This window comes from Macaca nemestrina, chromosome 5 (assembly GCF_043159975.1).
Source record: "Macaca nemestrina isolate mMacNem1 chromosome 5, mMacNem.hap1, whole genome shotgun sequence".
Classification (NCBI taxonomy): domain Eukaryota; kingdom Metazoa; phylum Chordata; class Mammalia; order Primates; family Cercopithecidae; genus Macaca; species Macaca nemestrina.
Genome location: NC_092129.1, coordinates 25955520 through 25979596, shown reverse-complemented (window position 1 = coordinate 25979596; position 24077 = coordinate 25955520). Strand labels below are relative to the sequence as shown.

General features: G+C 38.2%; 1 pseudogene; it reads right to left on the bottom strand.

The window, feature by feature from the left end:
- Window positions 1-4130: 4130 nt before the first annotated feature.
- Window positions 4131-8038, bottom strand: LOC139363225 (small ribosomal subunit protein uS8-like; annotated as a pseudogene).
- Between the last annotated feature and the right edge of the window lie 16039 nt (window positions 8039-24077).

The window sequence follows — 24077 nt, the reverse complement described above, 5'->3', positions numbered from 1 at the left end:
GGCCTCCCAAAGTGCTGGGATTACAGGCTTGAGCCACCGCGCCCGGCCGTTTTTATACTTTTCAATCTGCTGGGTACTCTCCTTGCCTAGTACATGTTCTCCCTTTAGCATCACCTAGATTCTTATCACCTCTCCTTTTTGTTCTGTGCCATGAATTCTCCCTCTTGGTTTAATTTCTTTCTTAGGTTGACCATTTTCTCTAGTAGCTCCCTAAAAAGATGAATGGGAGTAAAATTCTTACTTGACCAGGTGTGAAAGTCTATTTTCCTTTGTAAAAAGGTATAGAATTTGTATACAGGAAAGATTTTTCCTTCAAAATTTAAAGACATTGCTCTGGTATTGAAATGTAGAAGCCTAAACGCATTTTTACTTCTAATTCTTTGCATGTAACCAGTGTTTATTCTCCAGAAGCTGCTAGGATTGTCTTTCTCCTGTGTTGTCAAATTTCAAATGGTCTATCTTGATGTGGGTCTGTTTTCATCAATTTTTTTGACAGTATATGAGTCATCTTAATCTAGAAACTCTTCAGTTCTGAGGACTTGGATTGAGTTATTTCATTGTTGATATCTTCCTTTCTCTTTCCTCTTCTCTTTGTCAAACTGTGTTTTCAGATATTGAGTTCTCTGGACTAGTCTTCTATTTTGTAAAATATTTTTCGTCTTCTTCATCTCTTTATTTATTTGTTTTTCTATTTTCTGGAGATAGATTCAATATTATATTCCAGTTCTTCTGATGAGTATTTCATTTTTACTATTAGATTTTTAATTCCTAAGAGCTTTATCTCTTGGCTGAATATTTGTTTATAATAAAATCCAGTATTTTTGTGTGTGTCTGTGATATTATCTCTTTTCTCTCAAAGGAGATTTATGGTAGTAGCTTTGTCAAGGCAATTAAAAAGCATGGGGGCATTTTAAAAGGTGACTGAAAACTAAGCACCTGAATATGGCTTGTGGATACTATTAGTCAGTGTCCAATAGGGAAGCAACCTCTATAAATATTAAGGGATTTGTCATAGGAATTAGCCCTAAATATTTGTGGGGGGAACTAGGGAAGCGAAGGACTAGCAGATCAGATAAAACGTCACTAGCAAGTCCTCCTCAGGCACTGAAGTGGGTGGAAAAATCAGTCTATAGGGAAATCCAAGAAACCTAGCATGTCCAGTCACCACAGCGGGACTACGAACAAGAGGTCAAGGAGAAGACTGTGGGAAACTGTTACCTCTGTACTAGCACTGTAGGTTTGCCACCAGATATCTAGTGATGAACCTGGGAATGCTGTTTGTTACCAAGGCCTATAGATGGGAAGAAGAACATGACATGGAGTTGAGGATATGGAAAGATAAGCTGGAATCTGTGAGGCAACTCTGCACTTTTCCAGCATTACATTTAACTGTGGAATTTTTTTTTTTTTTTTTTTTTTTTTTTTGAGATGGAGTCTCGCTCTGCCGCCCAGGCTGGAGTGCAGTGGCCGGATCTCGGCTCACTGCAAGCTCCGCCTCCCGGGTTCCCGCCATTCTCCTGCCTCAGCCTCCCGAGTAGCTGGGACTACAGGCGCCCGCCACCACGCCCGGCTAATTTTTTTTTGTATTTTTTAGTACAGACGGGGTTTCACCGTGTCAGCCAGGATGGTCTCGATCTCCTGACCTCATGATCCGCCCGTCTCGGCCTCCCAAAGTGCTGGGATTACAGGCTTGAGCCACCGCGCCCGGCTTAACTGTGGAATTCTTAAGAGAGTAATGACCATTGCTTAATCTCCACTCCCAAATTTCATGTAATTTTTTTTTCTTTCTAATGACTAGTTCTCATTCAGAACCAAAAAGAGAAAGAAAAATGTTAACTCCCAACCTACCCAAGTCAGCAGTAGAACAATATAGCATATGGACTGTGAATGTAATTGTAGGGTGATCTGTTTGGGATGCTTAATTTTTCTTTTTGGACCAGTCAGGTTCTCAGAGAAGCCTCTATCTGTTTGCTGCACAGAGAGTAAAGACCTGGGGAACTGTGGTTGGCTACCAAGGAGAGAGGAAGATAGAGGGGTAGCCTCACCTGTCCTTACGTATATACTTGTGTAATATCTTTGTTTTGAGTGCACTTTTCCTGCCCCAACTCTAGTTCTCAAGTCTAAAGTTCTCTGTTTATTTCTTCAAAGACTATATCCTCAGCTTTTCTATTTTTCTCAAGATATAGCTGGGATTATCCCTATCTCTACTAGTATCTGGGATAGACAGTTTCTGAGCTTTTGGGCAATTCTGTGACTTAAACCACTTTAGCTACTGGCTTCTTCCTCTGCTATTTTAACAGTAGTTTTTCTCAGTTTTGCTGAGTCAATTTTTCTTATGTATTTGATTGCTAGATTACGAAATGTTATTACTAAAATCTCTGTATCTATTCCACTTCCTTTTGTGAATTTAAAACTTCTATTGTCACTTTAGAATGGTTTAAAGAGCAAGTAAGAATAGGTACCTGTGTTCAATATGCCATCTTTGGCTGGGAGTGCAAAGAACTTATTTTATCCCCTTGGAAATAAAAAAAGATTGGATTTTTAAAAAATGTTCACATAGCCCATGATGGGAACATTCAGACATAAAGTAGCTTGAGCACATATCGTGGCTTTTCTCTTATTCCTTACTCTGTTTACAAATGGAATAATAAAACAGCCAGATTTCCAAATCAAGACGATGAGTGTGAGTCCACAATTTGTACAAGAATCTCATTTATTTCTTCATTCAACAGTTACATTCTGAGCATCCATAACATTTCTGGCACTGTTTTAGGTGATGGAGATCAGTAGCAAACACAAAATCCCCTGTTCTTTATATTCTAATAAAAGGACACAGACAATGAGAAAAATAAGGGGTTGGCTACAAAGAAAAATAAAGCAGGTTAAGAGGACAGAAGGATGTGGTTGTGCTATTTTATATAGAATGAATAGGGAAGGTCTCTCTGAAGGTCACTTTTAATCAGAGACTGAAGAAAGTGAGAAAAGGAAGAGGCGGGGAAAGACGTCCAGGCAGATGAATCAGGGCTATAGGGCATGAGATTAGATTAGTCCAAATAATCTCTGAGGTAAATTACATTAGTGAGGCTGTGACTGTTGGTGGATTTGATACAGTTCTTAACAGAACCATTGGCTGCCCTGTTGTCCTTTCTCTAGTCACACCAATACTGTTGGAGGAGTAAATTTGTCCATTGCGTTAGAGCTCAGGTAAAAGAATTCATTCTCCCTAATGTCAGACAGTAGCTGAGGGAACAGCAGGAGACGAGGCAGCCTGTGTCTTCACAAGCTTTGGCACAAAGCCCAGTTTTCCATGAGGCAGCTCAACCGTATCTTTGAATTCCCATGAGGAGGGCTGTATTTTTCAATGACCTATGGACTTAGAAGGAGACACACCTAACCCAGCAATGTTGGAAATAAGCCACTGGGCTCATTTGTGTGTGGTCCCTATGGTTGGAAAATGGCTATTGTTTGCATCTGGTGTGACTAGAGAGAAAAGATGCCCTTTTCTTTTGCATCAGCAGATATGTAATACCAGAAAAGACTGGCACATTGTAAAAACGAACAAACAAATCAGCTTTTGTACTTTTTTTTTTTTTTTTTTTTTTGAGACAGAGTCTTGCACTGTTGCCCGGGCTGGAGAACAATGGTATGATCTCGGTTCACCACAACCTCCGCCTCCTGGATCCAAGCGATTCTCCTGCCTCAGCCTCCCTAGCAGCTGGGATTACAGGTGCCCGCCACCATGCCTGGCTAATTTTTTGTATTTTTAGTGGAGACAGGGTTTCACTATATTGGCCAGGCTGGTCTCCAACTCCTGACCTCATGATCCGCCTGCCTCGGCCTCCCAAAGTGCCGGGATTACAGGCGTGAGCCACTGCGCCCAGCCAACTTTTGTACTTTCTGTCACTTGCTAGCTTGTCTCTGAAGGAGCCTAACAGACTGACTAAATAGCTGAGGCAGATTAGATGTAAGTCAGCAAAGGAAAAGTGCTAAAGACTTAAACAGGTTTGGTAACCAGAAAGATGACGAACAACTAAAACCTGATGGATGTCATTGAACTAAAATTTTGGGGTGAGGCAGAATAAATATTTTTTTCTTATGAGGAATTTTCTTTGCAAATATGGATTACACCTCTAGAAAAAGATTCCCAGGATCTTCCGTCCTGTGTGGTTTCATCCTGATTTTTTGTGGTCCATGATGCCGGCTGAGGCTGTCAGTACAACAAACTTAAAGTAACAGGATGGAAGCAAATTATTCTGCCATTTTTCTAGATCTTTGAGTTGCCTATCAAATCTGGGACTGATCACTCCACACTGGTTTAGCCTTCCTGCGAGGTTCACAACAATTATCCTTGCTCTGTGATCATCAATGACTTTAAATATGTCAATGCAACCATGCTTCATCATCACAGTTAGGAACCAGACAATAACTTTGGAGCATGGCCTAATAAGACTAGCATTTGCCTCTCTTCAGCATTGTTGATGCTCTTGAGATCATCAGCCAGGACATGTATGCACACGGTTGTAGCAGTGCAGAAAGACGGCGGAAAGAGGACAGGAGGGGAGACTGCACAGTTATCCAGAACAAACCATTACAAAGAACCAATGAGGGCTTCCTGTGACAAACTTACAATATATACACATACATAAAAAGACTTCCTGGAATTATGAAACATGATTTTCAAAAATAAATATCATTAGACTAAATAAAAAAAGAGAATGGTCTTTGCTGAAAATTAAATCGATAGTTTGGGAGATTACATTAAAAAAAAACAAAAACCCAAACAGCAAAACAAAACAAAACACAAAAAGATAGAAATCATGAGGTAAAGAGAAGAAACTTGGGGAACACTTCAAGAGTCAGAACATAATAAAAATTAGAATTCCAGAAATAATTTTGTTACTCTTCCCAGTCAGAACAAAGGTGGAGGAATCATATTTTCTGATTTCAAAACATATTATGAAGTGATTAAAATCAGAGGAGGATAGTACTGACAACAAAGGAGACATATCAACCAATGAAACAGTGTAGAAAATCCAGAAATAAACCTATGCATTTATGGCCAATTGATTTTTGATGTACATGCCAAGAACACACAGTGGGGAAAGGTCAGTCTCTTCAATAAATGGTTTTGAGAAAACTGGATATCCACATGCAGAATAATGAAGTTAGACTCTTATCTTACACCATATAAGAAAATCAACTCAAAATGAATTAAAGACTTAAATACATATAAGACCTGAAACTGTAAAGCCACTAGAAGAAAACATAGTGAAAATTTCCCATGACATTTGTCTGAGCAATAGCGTGTGTGTGTGTGTGTGTGTGTGTGTGTGTGTGTGTGTGTGTGTGCCAACAAGGTTTTATTGATGGACACTGAAATTTGAATTTTCTGTAATTTTTATGTTTCACAAAATAATTTTATTCTTTTGCTTTTTATCTCCAATCATATAAAAAGGTAAAAACCATTCTTAGTGTGAGGGCCACAGAAAAACTGGAGGCAGGCATTAGCCGGGCATGGTGGCGGGCATCTGTGGTCTCAGCTGCTGGGGAGGCTGAGGCAGGAGAATGGCGTGAACCCGGGAGGCGGAGCTTGCAGTAAGCCGAGATTGCGCCACTGCACTCCAGCCTGGGCGACAGAGCCAGACACCATTAAATAAACCAAGACAGCAATAACAACAAAACACTGGGGACAGGCCGGATTTGGCTTGCAGGTCACAGTTTGGGCAATAATTTTTTTGATATGACCCTAAAAACGTAGGTAACAAAAGCAAAAATAGACAGGGCCAGGTGGGGTGGCTCACACCTGTAATCCCAGTTCTTTGGAGGCCAAAGCAGGCGGATCATTTGAGGCCAGGAGTTTGAGACCAGCCCAGGCAACATAGTGAGGCCCCATCCCTACAAAAAATAAAAAAACAAAAACAAATTAGCTAGGCATGGTGGCACACATTTGAAGTCCCAGCTTCTTGAAAGGCTGAAGTGGGAGGATCACTTGAGCTCAGGAGTTTGCGGCTACAGTGAGCTATGGTTATGCCACTGCACTTTAGCCTAGGTGACAGAATGAGACCCTGTCTCTAACATAAAATAAAATAAAATAAAATAAATAACAAATGGGATGGCATCAAACTAAAAACCTTCTGCCCAGCAAAGGAAGCAATTAAGGCAGTGAAGAGACAACCCACAGAATGGAAGAAAATATTTTCAACCATACTTCTGATAAGAAGTTAATATCCAAAATATATAAAGAAGTAAAAAAAACTCGAAAGACAGAAAACAAATAACCTAATTAAAAATAGACAAAGGACCTGAATACACATTTTTCAAAAGAAGATATACAAATGGCTAATAGGTACATGAAAAAAAAAAAAAACTCAGTAATCATTAGAGAAACATAAATTGTAATAAAACCACAATGAGATATCATATCACACTCATTAGAAGGGCTTTTATCAAAATAATGAAAGATAAGTGTTAGAGAAGACGTGGAGAACACAAAACTCATATATTGCTGGTGGGAATGTAAATTAGTACAGTCATTATGGAAAATGGTATAGCGATTCCTTAAAAAACTAAAAATTGAGCTACCATATGGTACAGTAATTATACTTTTAGGTATACAGTCAAAGAAATTGAAATGAATATGTTGAAGGAGGCTGATCTGAATGCAGTGGTGTTCACAACTAAGTGATCGAAATTAGTTACAGATTTCTTTGTTCCTTCTCCACTCCCACTGCTTCACAAAACTAGCCTTAAATAAAAAAGAATATGTCAAAGGAATACCTGCACTCCCATGTTCACTCCATAATTACTCACAAGAGCTAAGATGTGGAATCAACTGAAGTGTCCATCAATGGATGAATGCATAGAAAATGTAATATATATACACAATGAGACATTATTAAGTCTAAAGGGTGAAATTCTGTCATTTATCATATATTAATCTGAAGGATATTATGCTAAGTAAAATAATCCAAACACCGCAAGAAAATGCAGTAAACAAATACCACATGATCTCAATTACATGTAGAATCTGATAAAGTCGAACTCATGGAAGTAGAGAATAGAATGATGGCTACCAGAGACTGGGAAAGGAGGGGAAGTAGGAAAGGAAGGAATAGGGAGTTGTTGATCCAAGGGTACAAAATTTCAGATAAACAGGAGGAATAGGTTTGAGATCTATTATGTATAATGTACTTTATACCGAATAATGTATAGTATGTTTCAAAATAAAATAGTACATTTAAAAATTCTCATCTTTGAAAATGATAGGTTTAACCAGGCATGATGGCATGTGCCTGTAGTCCCAGCTACTCAGGAGGCTGAGGCAAGAGGATTGCTTGAGCCTGGGAAGTTGAGACTGCAGTGAGCCAAGAACACACCGTTGAGCTCAAGCCTGGGCAACGAGTGAGACCCTGTCTCAAAAAATTATATATATATATATATATAGAGAGAGAGAGAGAGAGAGAGAGTAGGTAAATGAGGTGATGGATGTGTTAATGAGCCTGATTTAATCATTTCACATTGTGCACATGTATCAAAACATCACATTGTACCCCATAAACATATGCAATTATGATTGGTCCATCAAAACTAATATTAATAATAACAAATATAACACTTTTTTAAAATAGAGATTTTTATAGACCACATTCTTTCATTATAATTCCAGAAAGCTTAGCTACTTTTAAATCAATAAAAACTCTCCAAAATATTCATCTGATGGAAAGAGGAACTAAAATTACCAATTACTAATTATGTAGAAATTATTGAAAGAGAGTACACCTCATAGCAGCTAAAGCTGCTCTCATAGGATAAATTAAAGCTATGAAATGTTTTTATTTTATTAAAAAAATAAAATATCTTAGTTTTAGGCCCTCCAAAATAAGGGCCTGAGACAAGTCTTGGCAGCAGAGAGTTTATCTGGCAGAAAGTAGGGGTGCAATAGTGTGGAAAGCAAGACAGGAAAAGAGGAAGAGATACGAACAAGGCTGATAAGGTGATTGCTGTTGCTGTTGTGACCGATGGGGCTGAGGTCCACCATGGCCTCCTAATTGGCATGCAGAAAGCATTCCTCCTTCTCCTGGAATTCTCCACATAAAAAGAATAGTTTTATTTAAAAGTCAAATGGAAGAATAAATAGCCAGTAGCACACAATATAAATTTAAAAATTCAATTGCTTTACTAGACATTAAAACTTGTGATAAAAGCCCTTGTAACCAAATTGGAAATGCACGCAAGGATATACAGAAAATTAACATAATTGTTTTATATTATGTAAAAGATTATTTAATAAATTATGTTAACATGAGGAGTTATTCATCTGGGAAAAAAATGCCCAGCCCAGAACAACAGGACCTCTATTTTACCCCACACCTAAAACTACATCCAAGATTGATCAAAGGTCTAAATATACTGGATGCAATGGCTCTAGTTTTAGTTTCTTGAGGACTTTTCAAACTGTTCTTCATCGTGGTTGTGCTAATTTACATTCCTGCCAGTATGAGGATATGACGGTTCCCTTTTCTCCACATTCTCTCCAACATATGTTATTGCCTGTCTTTTGTGAAAGGAAAATAAACCTCCAAATCACTGAGCCAATGGGAAAAGTCAAGCTGGGAACTGCATCAGGCAAATCTGCCTACCATTTTATTCCTAAATAAGATAGGTATAAAGATTTTTTTAAAAAGCTACATACCTCCCTTAAAATTTGCCCACAAGGAAATTCCTGTGGGCCTCAAGATCTTTATCCTAAAACAGTTCTGCTTAATTCCACCTTGGCAATATAAATTGATAGGCTATCTTCATAGGTTTGGGAAAAAGGACAGAACTCAAAGTCATCCCTTTGCTCACCTGCGACAAATGCATATTTTATTGCTTCTTCTGTCCTTTTGTTTATGTAAAAATGAAGATTCACTGACCCAGACTGAGACATGTGACTAATCCTTTATCCTTCTCTCACATGTAAGAAATGTGAGCCCCTAATCCCCTCAACACTCACTCCCTTCAAGTTGTCCCACCTTTCTGGACTGAACCAATATACCTCTTATACATATTTGTTGATGTCTCACATATCGCTGAAATGTATACAATCAAGCTGTACCCCGACCACCTTGGGCCCAAGTCATCAGGACCTCCTGAGGCTGTGTCACAGGTACATCCTTAACCTTGGCAAAATACATTTTTTAAATTGATTGAGACCTATCTCAGATACTTTTGGGTTCACATTTTGGATATAAAGCCATTTTAACTGGGCTGAGATGATATTTCACTGTAGCTTTGATTTGCATTTCTTTGATAATCAGTGATGTTGAGCACCTTTTCATATGCCTGTTTGCCATTTGTATGTCTTTTTTTCTTTCTTTTTTCTTTTTTTGAGATGTGGTCTCACTCTGTCACCCAGGCTGGAGTGCAGTGGCACAATCTTGGCTCATCGAAGCCTCCACCACCTGGGCTCAAGCAATTTCCCACCTCAGCCACTCTAGCAGCTGGGACTACAGGTACACACAATCATTCCCAGTTTTTTTTTTTTTTTTAATATTTTTGGTGAAGACAGGGTTTCACCATGTTGCCCAGGCTGGTCTGGAACTTCCGAGCTCAAGCAATCTACCTGCCTCGGCCTCCCAAAGTCCTGGGATTACAGGTGTGAGCCACTGTGACTGCCCTGTATGTCTTTTTCTGAGAAATGTCTATTCAGATCTTTTGGCCATTTTAAAATCAGATTATTAATTTTTTTCCTATATAGTTATTTAAATTCCTTACATATTTTGGTCATTAATTTCTTGTCAGATGGATAGTTTGCAAATATTTTCTCTGATTCTGTGGATTCACTCTTCACTGTGTTAACTGTTTCCTCTGCTGTGCAGAAGCTTTTTAACTTGACGTGGTTCCATTTGTCCATTTTTGCTTCAGTTGTCTGTGCTTGTGGGGTATTACTCAATAAATCTTTGCCCAATCCTATGTCGTGGAGAGTTTCCTCAATGTTTTCTTGTAGTAGTTTCATAGTTTGAGGTTTTAGAGTTAAGATTTCAATCCATTTTGATTTGATTTTTGTATGTTACAAGAGATAGGTGTCTAGTTTCATTCTTCTGCATATGGATATCCACTTTTCCCAGTACCATGTATTGAAGAGACTGTTTTTTCCCAAATGCATATTTTTCACACCTTCATTGAAAATGAGTTTACTGTAGATGTATAAATTTGTTTTTGCATTCTCTATTCTGTTTCATTAGTTATGTGTCTGTTGTTATGCCAATACCATGCTGTTTCAGTATTATAGCTCTGTAGTATAATTGAATTCAGGTAATGTGATTCCTCCAGTTTTTCTCTTTTTGCTAAGGATAGCTTTGGCTATTCTGGGTCCTTTGTGGATCCATATAATTTGTAGAATTTTAAAACATTTCTATGAAGAATGTCATTGGTATTTTGACAGGAATTGCATTGAATTTATAGATTGCTTTGGTTAGTATGGGCATTTTAACAATATAGTGTCTTCCAATTCATGAACATGTAATATCTTTCCATTTTTTGATGTCTTATTCAATTTCTTTTTTAAATTTGTTTTTGAAATGATATTATTAAAGTTCTTTTAAACATAAATATAAAGCTAACAATTTTGAAAATACATGAGATAAAGAGCTAATAATAAATAAAGCTAATAATGCCTTAAAATAAAGCTTATCCATTTTGAAGAGTGAAAAACCAAAACATATGTCCTGAGGTTGCTTTTGGAGAGCAAAAGGCATTGGGATTAAAGCATTTCAGCAAGTATTTAGGGCCGGAATGGTATTATTTTTTTCATCATTATTAATTATTCATTTTTTATTATACTTTAAGTTCTGGGATACATGTGCAGAATGTGCAGGTTTGTTACATAGGTATACACGTGCCCTGGTGGTTTGCTGCATCCATCAACCCATCATCTACATTAGATATTTTTCCTAATGTTATCCTTTCCCTAGCCCCCCCATCCCCTGACAGGCCACAGTGTGTGATGTTCCCCTCCCTGTGTCCATGTGTTCTCATTATTCAGCTCCTCCTTATGAGTGAGAACATGTGATGTTTGGTTTTCTTATCTTGTGTTAGTTTGATGAGAATGATGGTTTCCAGCTTCATCCATGTCCCTGCAAAGGACATGAACTCATCCTTTTTTATGGCTGCATAGTATTCCATGGTGTATATGTGCCATATTTTCTTTATCCAGTCTATCATTGATGGGCATTTGGGTTGGTTCCAAGTCTTTGCTATTGTGAAGAGTGCTGCAATAAACATATGTGTGCATGTGTCTTTACAGTGGAATGATTTATAATCCCTTGGGTATATACCAAATAATGGGATTGCTAAGTCAAATGGTATTTCTGGTTCTAGTGGTTCTAGATCCTTGAGAATTCGCCACACCATCTTCTACAATGGTTGAACTAATGTACACTCCCACCAACAGTGTAAAAGCATTCCTATTTCTTCCCATCTTCTCCAGCATCTGTTATTTCCTGACTTTCTTTCTTTTTATTTATTTATTTATTTTTTTTGAAACAAAGTCTTGCTCTGTCATCCAGGCTGGAGTGCAGTGGTGAAATCTCAGTTCACTGCAACGTCTGCCTCCCAGTTCAAGCAATTCTCTGCCTCAGCCTCCCGAGTAGCTGGAATTACAGGTGCCTGCCACCACACCCAGTTAATTTTTGTATTTTTGGAAGAGACAGGGTTTCACCATCTTGGCCAGGCTGGCCTTGAACTCTTGACCTCGTGATCCACCTGCCTTGGCCTCCCAAAGTGCTGAGATTACAGGTGTGAGCCACCAAGCCCAAACGTTTCCTGACATTTTAATGATTGCCATTCTAACTGGTGTGAGATGGTATCTCGTTGTGGTTTTCATTTGCATTTCTCTAATGATCAGTGATGACACAGCATCCTTGTCTTGTGCCAGTTTTCAAAGGAAATGCTTCCAGCTTTTGCCCATTCAGTATGCTATTTGCTGTGGGTTTGTCATAAATATCTCTTATTATTTTGACATATATTCCATCAATATCTAATTTTTTGAGAGGTTTTAGCATGAAGGGATGTTGAATTTTATCGAAGGCCTTTTCTGCATCTATTGAGATAATCATGTGGTTACTGTCACTGGGTCTGTTTATGTGATGGATTACGTTTATTGATTTGCGTGTGTTGAACCAGCCTTGCATTCCAGGGATGAAACCAACTTGATCATGGTGGATAAGCTTTTTGATGTGCTGCTGGAGTCAGTTTGCCAGTATTTTATTGAGAATTTTTGTGTCAATGTTCATCAGGGATATTGGCCTGAAATTTTCTTTTTTTGTTGTGTCTCTGCCAGGTTTTGCTATCAGGATGATGCTGGCCTCATAAAATGAGTTATGCAGGAGTCCCTCTTTTTCAATTGTTTGCAATAGTTTCAGAAGGAATGTTACCAGCTCCCCTTTCCACCTCTGGTAGTACTTGGCTGTGAATCTGTCTGGTCCTTAACTTTTTTTTTTTGGTTGGTAGGCAGTCCATTAATTACTCCCTCAATTTTAGAACTTGTTATGGGTCTATTTGGGGATTTGACTTCTTCCTTGTTTAGTCTTGGTAGGGTGTATGTGTCCCAGAATTTATCCATTTCTTCTAGATTTCCTAGTTTATTTGTGTAGAGGTGTTTATAGTATTCTCCGATGGTAGTTTGTATTTCTGTGGGATCAGTGGTGATCTCCCCTTTATTATTATTTTTTTTGTGTGTGTGTCTATTTGATTCTTCTCTCTTCTTTATTAGTCTGGCTAGTGGTCTCTCTATTTTGTTAATCTTTTCAAAAAACCCAGCTCCTTGATTCATTGATTTTTTGAAGGTTTTTTCACGTCTCTTTCTTTTTCAGTTCTGTTCTGATCTTAGTTATTTTTAGTCTTCTGCTAGCTTTTAAATTTGTTTGCTCTTACTTCTCTAGTTCTTTCAATTGTGATGTTAGGGTGTCGATTTTATATCTTTCCTGTTTCTCCTGTGGGCGTTTAGTGCTATAAATTTCCCTCTAAACACTGCTTTAAATGTGTCCCAGTGATTCTGGTACATTGTGTCGTTGTTCTCCTTGGTTTCAAAAAACTTCTTTAATCTACCTTAATTTCATTATTTACCCAGTAGTCATTCAGGAGCAGGCTGTTCAGTTTCCATATAGTTGTGTGGTTTTGAGTGAGCTTCTTAATCCTGAGTTCTAATTTGATTGCACTGTGGTCTGAAAGACTGTTGGTTATGATTTCTGTTCTTTTGCATTTGCTGAGGAGTGTTTCACCTCCAATTACGTGGTTAATTTTAGAATCAGTGCGATGTGGTGCTGAGAAGAATGTATATTCTGTTTGTTTGGGATGAAGAGTTCTGTAAATGTCTATTAGGTCGCCTTGGTCCAGAGCTGAGTTGAAGTCCTGAATATCCTTGTTAATTTCCTGTCTTGTTCATCTGTCTGATAATGACAGTGTGGTATTAAAGTCTCCCACTATTATTGTGTGGGAGTGTAAGTCTCTTCCTAGGTCTCTAAGAACTTGCTTTATGAATCTGGGTGCTCCTGTATTGGGTACATATATATTTAATATAGTTAGCTCTTCTTGTTGCATTGATTCCTTTACCATTATGTAATGGCCTTCTTTGTCTCTTGATCTTTGTTGGTTTAAAGTCTGTTTTATCAGAGACTAGGATTGCAAACCCTGTTTTCTTTCTTTCTTTTTTTTCTTTCTTTCTTTTTTTTTTCTTTCCATTTGCTTGGTAACTATTTCTCCATCCTTTTATTTTGAGCCTATGTGTGTGTCTTTGCACATGAGATGGGTCTCCTGAATACAGCACACCAATGGGTCTTGACTCTATCCAATTTGCCAGTCTGTGTCTTATAATTGGGATATTTAGCCCATTTATATTTAAGGCTAATATTGTTATGTGTGAATTTGATCCTGTCATTATGATGCTAGCTGGTTATTTTGCCTGTTAGTTGATGAAATTTCTTCATAGAGTGGTCATTACAATTTGGTATTTTTTTTGCAGTGGCTGGTACCAGTTGTCCCTTTTCATATTTAATGCTTCCTTTAGAAGCTCTTGTAAGGCAGGTCTGGTGATGACAAAGTCTCTCAGCATTTGCTTGTCTGTAAAGGATTTTATTTCTTCTTCACTTATGAAGCTTAGTTTGGCTGGATATGAAATTCTGGTTTGAAAATTCTTTTCTTCAAGAATGTTGAATATTGGCCTCCATTCTCTTCTGGCTTATAGGGTTTCTGAAGAGAGATCTGCTATTAGTTTGGTGGGCTTCCTTTTGTGTGTAACCTGACCTTTCTGTCTGGCTGCCCTTAACATTTTTTCCTTCATTTCAATCTTGGTGAATCTGACGATTATGTGTTTTGGGGTTGCTCTTCTCAAGGAGTATCTTTTGGTGTTCTCTGTATTTCCTGAATTTGAATGTTAGCTTGTCTTGCTAGGTTGGGGAAGTTCTCCTGGATAATATTTTGAAGAATGTTTTCCAACTTGGTTCCATTCTCCTCGTCACTTTCAGGCACACCAATCAAACGTAGGTTTGGTCTTTTCATATCATCCTATATTTCTTGGAGGCTTTGTTTGTTTCTTTTCATTATTTTTTCTCTAATCTTGTCTTCACACTTTATTTCATGAAGTTGATTTTCAATCTCTGATATCCTTCTTTTGCTTGATTGATTCGGCTATTGATACTTGTGTATGCTTCATGAAGTTCTCGTGCTATGATTTTCAGCTTTATTAGGTCATTTATATTCTTCTCTAAACTGGTTATTCTAGTTTGCAGCTCCAGTAACCTAGTATCATGATTCTAAGCACCTTTACATTGGGTTTGAACATGCTCCTTTACCTCAACGGAGTTTGTTATTACCTACCTTCTGAAGTCTACTTTTGTTAATTTTTCAAACTCATTCTCCATCCAGTTTTGTTCCCTTGCTGGAGAGCAGTTGTGATCTTTTGGAGGAGAAGAGGCATTCTGGTTTTTGGAATTTTCGGCTTTTTTGTGCTGGTTTTCCCTCATCTTCACGGATTTATCTACTTTTGGTCTTTGATGTTAGTGACCATAAGATGGGATTTATTTGTGGATGTCCTTTTTGTTGATGTTGATGCTATTCCTTTCTGTTTTTTAGTTTTCCTTCTAACAGTCAGACCCCTCTGCTGCGGGTCTGCTGGAGTTTGCTGGAGATCCACTCCAGACCCTGTTTGCCTGGGTATCACCAGCAGAGGCTGCAGAACAGCAAATAATGCTACCTGATCCTTCTTTTGGAAGCTTCATCCCAGTGGGGCACCCCTGCCAGATGTCAGCCAGAGCTCTCCCGTATGAGGTGTCTGTAGACCCCTGCTGAAAGGTGTCTCCCAGTCAGGAGGCACGGGGGTCAGGCACCCACTTGAGGAGGCAATCTATCCCTTAGCAGAACTTGAGCACTGTGCTGGGAGATGCACTGTTCTCTCCAGAGCCGGCAGGCAGGAACATTTAAATCTCATCTTGTTCAATTTCTTACATCAATGTTTTATAGTTTTCATTGTAGAGATCTTTCACTTCCCTGGTTAATTTCTAGATATTTAATTTTATTGTCAATTATTGTAAATGGGATACTTTTTAAATTTTTTTTCATATTATTAACTGTTGGCATATAGAAATGTTACTAATTTTTGTATGTTGATTTTGTATCCTGCAACTTTAACACATTTGTTCAACGGTTCTAACAGTTTTTTAATAAAATCTTTAGATTTTTCCAAATATACGATTGTATCATCTGCAAACAAGGATAACTTGACTTCTTTCTTTCTAATATTTATGCCCTGTATTTCTTTCTCTTGTCGTGTTGCTCTAGCTAGGACTTCCAATACTGTGCTGAATAACAGTGGGGAAAGTGAACATCTTTGTTGTGTTCCAGATAGAGGAAAGGCTTTCAGTTTTCTCCATTTGGTATGATACTAACTGTAGGTCTGTCATATATGGTTTTTATAGTGTTGAGATTTGTTCCTTTTACAGCCAGTATTTGGAAGGTTTTTATTATAAAAGGATGTTGAATTTTATCAAATGATTTTCAGCATCAATTGAAAGGATCACATGGTTTTTGTCCTTTATTCTATTGTATACAATCAATGAAATGTATCACATTTATTATGTATGTTGAACCATACTTGCATCTCAGGGATAAATCCCACTTTGTTGTGATGAATAATCTTTTTAATGTATTGTTGAATTAGGTTTGCTGGTATTTTATTGAGGACTTTTGGATGAATTTTCATCAGAGCTGTTGGCCTGTAGAGTGTGTGTGTGTGTGTGTGTGTGTGTGTGTGTGTCTTTGTCTGGTTTTGGTATTAGCATAAATACTGGCATCATAGAATGAGTCTGGAAAATATTCCTTCCTCTTCTATTTTTCTGAATAGTTTCAGTAGCATTGGTTTTACTTCTTTCGATGTTTGGTGAAATTCAGCAGTAAAGTCATCTGGTCCCAGGCTTTTCTTTACTGGGAGGCTTTTTATTACAACTTGAATCTTATTACTTGTTTTTGATCTGTTTAGGTTTTGGATTTTTTTCACGATTCAATCACAGATAGGTTGTATGTGTCTGGGAATTTACCCATTTTCCATTTATTGTAGGTTTCTAATGATCCTTCGAATTTCTGCAGTATCAGTTGTAATGTGTCCTTTTTCATCTCTAATTTTATTTGAGTCATCTCTCTGTTTTTCTTACTTAGTCTGGTAAAGGTTTGCCAGTTTTCTTATCTTTTTTTAAAAAAAACTATTCATTTTGTTTATTTCATATATTTTATTTCATTTTATTTTTTTCTGACACAGGGTCTCATTTTTGTCTCCCAGGCTGGAGTGCAGGGGTGATATCTTGACTCAATGCAACTTTGACCTCTTGGGCTTAAGCAATCCTTTCACCTCAGCCTCCTGAGTAGCTGTGACTACAGGCACATGTCACCACATCGGTCTAATTTTTTAAATTTTCATATTTTTTTATAGAGGCAGGCTTTTCCATGGTGCCCAGGCTCCTCTCAAACTCCTGGGCTGAAGGGATCTACCCTCCTTGTCCTCCAAATGTGATGGGACTACAGGTATGAGCCACTTTACCTGCCTAGTTGATTTTTTATATTGTTTTCTTCATTTTGATTTCATTTATTTCCTCTCTGATCTTTTTCTTTTTTTTTCCTTTAGAGACAGAGTCTCACTCTGTCACCCAGACTGGAGTGCAGCGACGTGATCATGGCTCACTGCAGCCTTGACCACCTGGGGTCAAGTGATCCTCCCACCTCAGCCTGCCAAGTAGCTGGGACCAGAAGAATATGCCACCATACCCAGCAAAAATTTTTTTGCAGAGACGACATTTTGCCATGTTGCTCAGACTGGTCTCCAACTCCTGAGTTCAAGCAATCTGTCCACCTCAGCCTCCCAAAGTCCTGGGATTACAGATGTGAGCCGCCATGCCCGGCCCTTCTCTGATCTTTATTATTTCTTTTTTTTTTTTTTTTTTTACTAATTTTGGGTTTGGTTTGCTCTTGCTTTTCTCATTCTTTAAGATGCATTGTGAGGTTGTTTATTTGATGTTTTTCTCTTTTAATGATGTATGCACTTATAGCTATAAATTTCCCTTTTAATACTGCTTTCACTGTGTTGCATAGGTTTTGGTATGTTATGTTTCCATTATCATTTGTTTCAAGAAATTTTTCAATTTCCTTCTTAATTTCTTCATTGACCCACTCAGCATTCTGGAGTGTATTGTTTAATTTCCATGTGTTTATACAGCTTCCAAAATTCCTCATTATTGATTTCTAGTTTTATTCTATTGCGGCCAGAGAAGATACTTGATATTATTTCAGTTTTTTTTTTTTAATGCTTTAAGACTTGTTTTGTGGCCTAACATATGGTTTATCCTCGAGAATGATCCATGTGCTGAGGAGAATATGTATTCTGCGGTTGTTGGATAAAATGTTCTGTAAATATTAGTTCGATTTGGTCTTAGTGCAGCTTAAGTCCAAGGTTCTTTTGTTGATTTTCTGTCTTGAATCATCTGTCCAATGCTTCAAGTGGGGTGTTGAATTTACTAGCTATTATGGTGGTCTATCTCCCTCTTTAGTTCTAATAATATTTGCTTTATATATCCATGTGCTCTTCCCTGTTGTTTTCTCAAGAAGAAGGGGTGTCTCCCCATAGCCACCGTAGCTGGAAATGTGCTGGGTCACACCTGAAGCCATCACATCTCTGAGTCTCATCCAAGGCCTACAGAAAGTACTACTGGCTGAGGCCGCTGATTGCTCAGGGCCTAAGGAGTATTTCATCGGCAGATGATGAATCCTGCCAGGACTGGTTCCTTGCCTTCAAGACAGGGCTTTTTTTTTGAACCAGAGTGTGTCTAGAAATATCATTCAGGGGCGAGGAACTGGAATGGGGTCCTCAGGCCTCTGCCTGGTCCCCTATCCTACAATAGATGAGCTGGCATCTAAGTTGCAAGACAAAGTCCGCTTTTCTCTTCTCTCTTCTCTCCTCAGGTGGAGGAAAGTCATCTCTCCTGGAGCTGTGAGCGGAGCTGCCTGGGTTTCGGAGAGGAGTGGCGCAGGCACTCCCATGGCCACCCTGGCTGGTGTCTCACTAGGTCGCATGCTCCCCAAGTCCACTGGCTCTGAGCCCAGCATAACATCAGTATTTGCCTGTGAATTTCAGTCCTTGTGGCTTAGTCGGCCTTGTGAGTTTATTTAGAACCCCAGAGCCCTTTAGCCTGGAATGACAGGACTTATTGGAACTCAAATTCTGACCGCTAAAATGAGCAATTCCTCTATGGCTAAAGCTGGTCTAAATGCACCCTCCATGGGCACAGACTGAGTTCTGCCCAGTATTGCTTTCTGCTGTGACACAGCAGCACTGAGTTCCGGTGCAGAGACCCACAATTGCTGTGCTGTCTCCACTGGCAAGCGCAGATTCTCCCTCCATGCCATGCAGTCACTGCTGGGGGATGGGGGAGGGATGGTGGCAGCAATCCAAGACTATCTTTCCTACCCACTTCAGTGCCTCTTTCAGTGACATGAAGTTAAAACCAGGTACTACAATCACTCACCTGATTTTTTGTTTTTATGAAAGGGTACGTGTGTGTGTGCGTGTGTGTGTATAGCTGTTAAATTTGGTGTTCCTACAAAAGAACAATCAGTGGAGGTTTCTATTGTTGTTCTGCCTCCTCCACATTACATTTAGTTGTCACATCTCCTTATGTTCTTCTTGGCTATAACAGTTTCTCAGACTTGCTTTTGATGACTGACAATTTTGAAGAATACTGGGTAGGTATTCTGTAGAACTGCTTCATCAATTATGATTTTTCTGATATTTTTCTCATGATTAGAATGGCATCTTGGGTTTGGGGAAAAAGATCACAGAGGTAAAAGTGATATTTTTATCATGTTGTATCAAGAGTACTATCAACATAATGTAAACAGTTCATGTTGACATTGATCACCTGGCTAGGTAGCCTTCATCAAGTTTTTTTTACTGTAAGGTTACTTTTTTCTTTCTCTTTTTTCATATTATAATTTTTTTGAATAAAGTCACTATGCAAAGCCCACATTTAAGGTATAGGAGTCATATTCTGCTTCCCTGGGAAGAGAGTATATACATACATTATTTGAAATTATTCTGAATGATAAATTTGTCTCTTCTCTCCTTTTTATTTATTTATTCAATCATTTATTTATTTTAATATGGACTCTTGGATATTTATTTTATACTGGGTAATAACCTAATACTACTTTATTTTGTTGCTAAAATTGTGAAAGTTTGAGCCAATGGGAGGGCTGTCACTTAGCTTCTGTGTCCCTTTGACATATCTCCATCATTGTGGGTTTTTGTTTTATTTTGAGCACTCACTTTTCTAACACTACAAGATGATCCAATTCATATTCTGTATTACCTTTACTAGTACTAGAATCAGTCATTTATCCAAGGACCCATTGTTCCTTTTATTAGAGAATGATCATATATAAATCAGATCTGAGTGCTGGGCATGTTCTTTGCTTTATTTTCTTCTTTTTTTTTTTGAGATGGAATCTCACTCTGTCACCAGGTTGGAGTGCAGTGGTGCGATCTTGGCTCATTGCAACCTCCACCTTCCAGGTTCAAGCGATTCTCCTGCCTCAGCCTCCCAAGTAGCTGGGACTACAGGCATGCGTCACCACGCCCAGCTAATTTTTGTATTTTTAGTAGATGGGTTTTTACAATGTTGGCCAGGATTGTCTCTATCGCTTGACTTCGTGATCCGCCCACCTCAGCCTCCCAAAGTGCTGGGATTACAGGCGTGAGCCACTGTGCCCGGCTGTTCTTTGCTTTCAGGGTGTCGTTGCTTCTAAGCCATCTCAACTGGTAGAACAAGGATATATTTGTGTATACTAACCCATGTATATATAAATATCTATAAATATTTATAATTAATCATCTGTATCCATATTAAACTAAACATGAGTTCGTACAGATGTCTCCAACTCTATTCCGTTACCACATGGATCATTCTGGTCTCTCCTACTGGCTTATTTGTAAACTCTCACTCTAATAGTGAGACATCTGGCTTCTACCATCTGCCATCCTTTTACTTAATTTTTCAATTCCAGCTTACGTGGATATGAATATTAGAACTCTTAATATCTAATATTAATATTAGAACTGTTACTGTGGGGAAATTTTTTTTTTTTTTTTTTTTTTTTTGGAGACAGAGTCTCACTCTGTCACCCAGGCTGGAGTGCAGTGGCCGGATCTGAACTCACTGCAAGCTCCGCCTCCCAGGTTTACGCCATTCTCCTGGCTCAGCCTCCCGAGTAGCTGGGACTACAGGCGCCGGCCACCTCGCCCGGCTAGTTTTTTGTATTTTTTAGTAGAGACAGGGTTTCACTGTGTTAGCCAGGATGGTCTCGATCTCCTGACCTCGTGATCCGCCCGTCTCGGGCTCCCAAAGTGCTGGGATTACAGGCTTGAGCCACCGCGCCCGGCCAAGAAAATGTTTTATCAACTAGAGTACTGTGCTTATTTATACTTTCTTTTGCTTTTAGTCCTATAGACACCACATACTTCCAAAGTTACTTAAGTCAGCATATTTTCCCCTACTCTAAACATTTGTTTTATAACTTAATTTTTTGGAAAAATCACGATGTTAATTGAGATGTGCATTTACCTGGGGTAAATATTTGGAGAATTTTAGTCAAATGTTGGGTGAGGTCTGTATTGTTGTAGGTCTTGTAAAAATTAGAGATATTTTCCCATTTTAAGTTAGCTTGCTCATTTAAACTGTCACATCACAAAGAGAAAAATAAATCCTCAAGATGTAGAAACCAGCCAAAATGTTTTATTGTCTCTTTATTCTACTTCAAACACAGTGACGAGCAATATCCAGATATTACCTGTACTTTCCTGCCCTCTGCTTGAAGGTGAGATTCTTTAATTTTCCAAATGGTCTGGCATTCCGGAGGTTCAGGTGAATGACAAAGGGTTTGCTCAACACTTACAGCACAGCCTGTACCAGCAGGACTGGGTTAATGTCAGAAGGGGTAAACATGTTCCAATTCTTTTTATTACTTTTTTCAGTCAAGAAATTGTGGGTTCTTGGTAAGACTCACTCATAATCCTATGATCTCATTTGGAGCACTGAGGGCAAGTTTCTTCTTATCCTTCATAGAAACAGAAAAAACAAGGCTGATGTCTAGAAAAACAACACAGGCACTTTGAGCTGAGGATTTACACACTGTTGACTTACACATGGTGGTGGCAGATATTTCAAGTTCCCCAAATGAGATTTTTCTCAAGATCTACTGTAAGACATTCATCTCTCTACACTGAAAAAACTGCACGAAAACCAAACACAAATATGTTTGGAATCAAATAAATGGTTTTGTGGATGAACGCATCCACATATTGAAAAGTTCTTGGATATTAAATTCCACATCCAGGGAGTCTCATTGAACTGCACAATGGAATGGTTTGAAAAACAGCCTCATTTAGGTGATTCTGAGAACACCCTTTTAGGATGTTACCAATGCTCTTATCATTCTTAAAACAATCCTTAAGGACTGTATTTTGAAGTAAGCTCTTAGGTTATTGTTCCATGACAAAGTTATTTTCTAGGCAATTCCCTATGGAAGTGGCAATTTAATTTCAACAACTACAGAGATGATCCTGGTAAAACCTCAGTACAGATCACCTGGAGCGTAATTCTCTTTTGAGGTAAAGGAAAGGTTACTCCATGGCTATTTCATCAGGATTGCTTGCCATGACGATCATTGGCTATATTTGTTTACAGACTGGTCCTTTTAGTGCTCTGCTGGGATCATTTCCATATTTCTGTTACCTGCATTACTCCCCATGAATTTTAACTGATACTGTTTCCCTAGAATTCATACTGATTGGCCCTATTATGCCCCAGGAGCAGTAGCAAAGAAATCCAATATAACTTTCTCACAAAACAACCCAGGCTCAATGGGATAATTTGTATCTATTAGTTTTTCCAAATATATGCAATATATATTAAATTATAATGTGTAATACATCATTTTTTTCCTCTCTCTCACTCTCTCTTTCTCTTTCTCCACTGCCTGCAGAGAGCTTATGTCCATCTGTACTAAACATGGCCAGAAGCCAGGTGTTTCTAAAAACTCTTGGTCAAATTTTACTTTATAAGTGTGAAACACCGTGACATACTACTTATTTTTTCTCAGACAAGTTGTTACACTATTGATAACAATGGCAATGGCAACTCTAGCCAGCAAGCAAGGTGAGCACATGAATTGGGGTAGCACATAAACAAAATCCCGTTCAGGCCACATTATGTGTATCACTGAGAATAGGATTGTTTTAAAATTTATATTGTGAACATTGACTTCTTTTGTTATTAATAATGAAATATCTTTAGATTGTAATTCTTTTTCTATATGATTTAAACATACTGTTTTAAAGAAACGGTATAACATAGAGGTTGAGAAGGTAGGCTCTGGAACCAGACTGCCTGGTTTTCAATCCAACTGCACTACTTACCAACTGGTATTATGTGACCTTAAGCATGTTATTTATCTTTTTGGTACTTCATTTCCACTTTTAAAAAATAGGGCAAAAACTAGTTCTATATTATACAATTATGGTGGGCATAGCAAAAGAATTAATATATGTCAGCTGTTTAGAAAAAAATCGTGATACAGAGTAAATATTTAATAAATATCAGTTATTCATTATTGTGCACCTATCATACTGCAGTCTATTTTAATTTGTGTGGTAATATGCTTTGGTTTTAAATAGTTATTCATAAACTATTTGGTGCTTGTAACCAAATAGAAGTTGCAGAATATGTCAAATTCCTAATAGTCTGGTTTATTATGTTATAGCCCACAGCAAAACTTGGAAGAAATTGAAAAATTGGACTGCTTTTCTTTGAAATTACGGTTTAAATATCTACTACCTATTGGAGTAATAATCCATAATCTATATTGTAATCTATATAAAGCTGGACCTCCTGCTCTCACTCTGAAGTCAACCTGAGCATAATAAATAACTAGAGAACAAACATACAAACAAAAACATAACATGCCTAAAAATTCAGAAAGCAATTTTGTTTACTAATATCTCTGAAAAAACATCAAAAAGGATTTTCGGTCATAATACACAACAAAATGTATTTAAATCCTTTTTCACCTATCTTCTTAAAGTCCTGTACCACATGGTAGAGCGGCTCACTCTGTATTCATCCTCAGAATTTTTTTTTTTTTTTTTTTGAGACGGAGTTTTGCTCTTGTTGCCCAGGCTGGAGTGCAATGGTGTGCTCTCAGCTCACTGCAACCTCCGCCTCCCAGGTTCAAGCAATTCTTCTGCCTCAGCCTCCTGAGTAGCTGGGATTACAGGCATGCGCCACCATGCCCGGTTAATTTTGTGTATTTAGTAGAGACGAGATTTCTCCATGTTGGTCAGGCTGGTCTCGAACCCCCAACCTCAGGTGATCCACCCACCTCAGCTTCCCAAAGTGCTGAGATTACAGATGTGAGCCACCACACCCGGCTCAGAATTTCTTAAAATGTGCCCTAAAGACAGCCTGGATTAGTCCTTACCTTTCTTACCCTCCTTTTCTTTA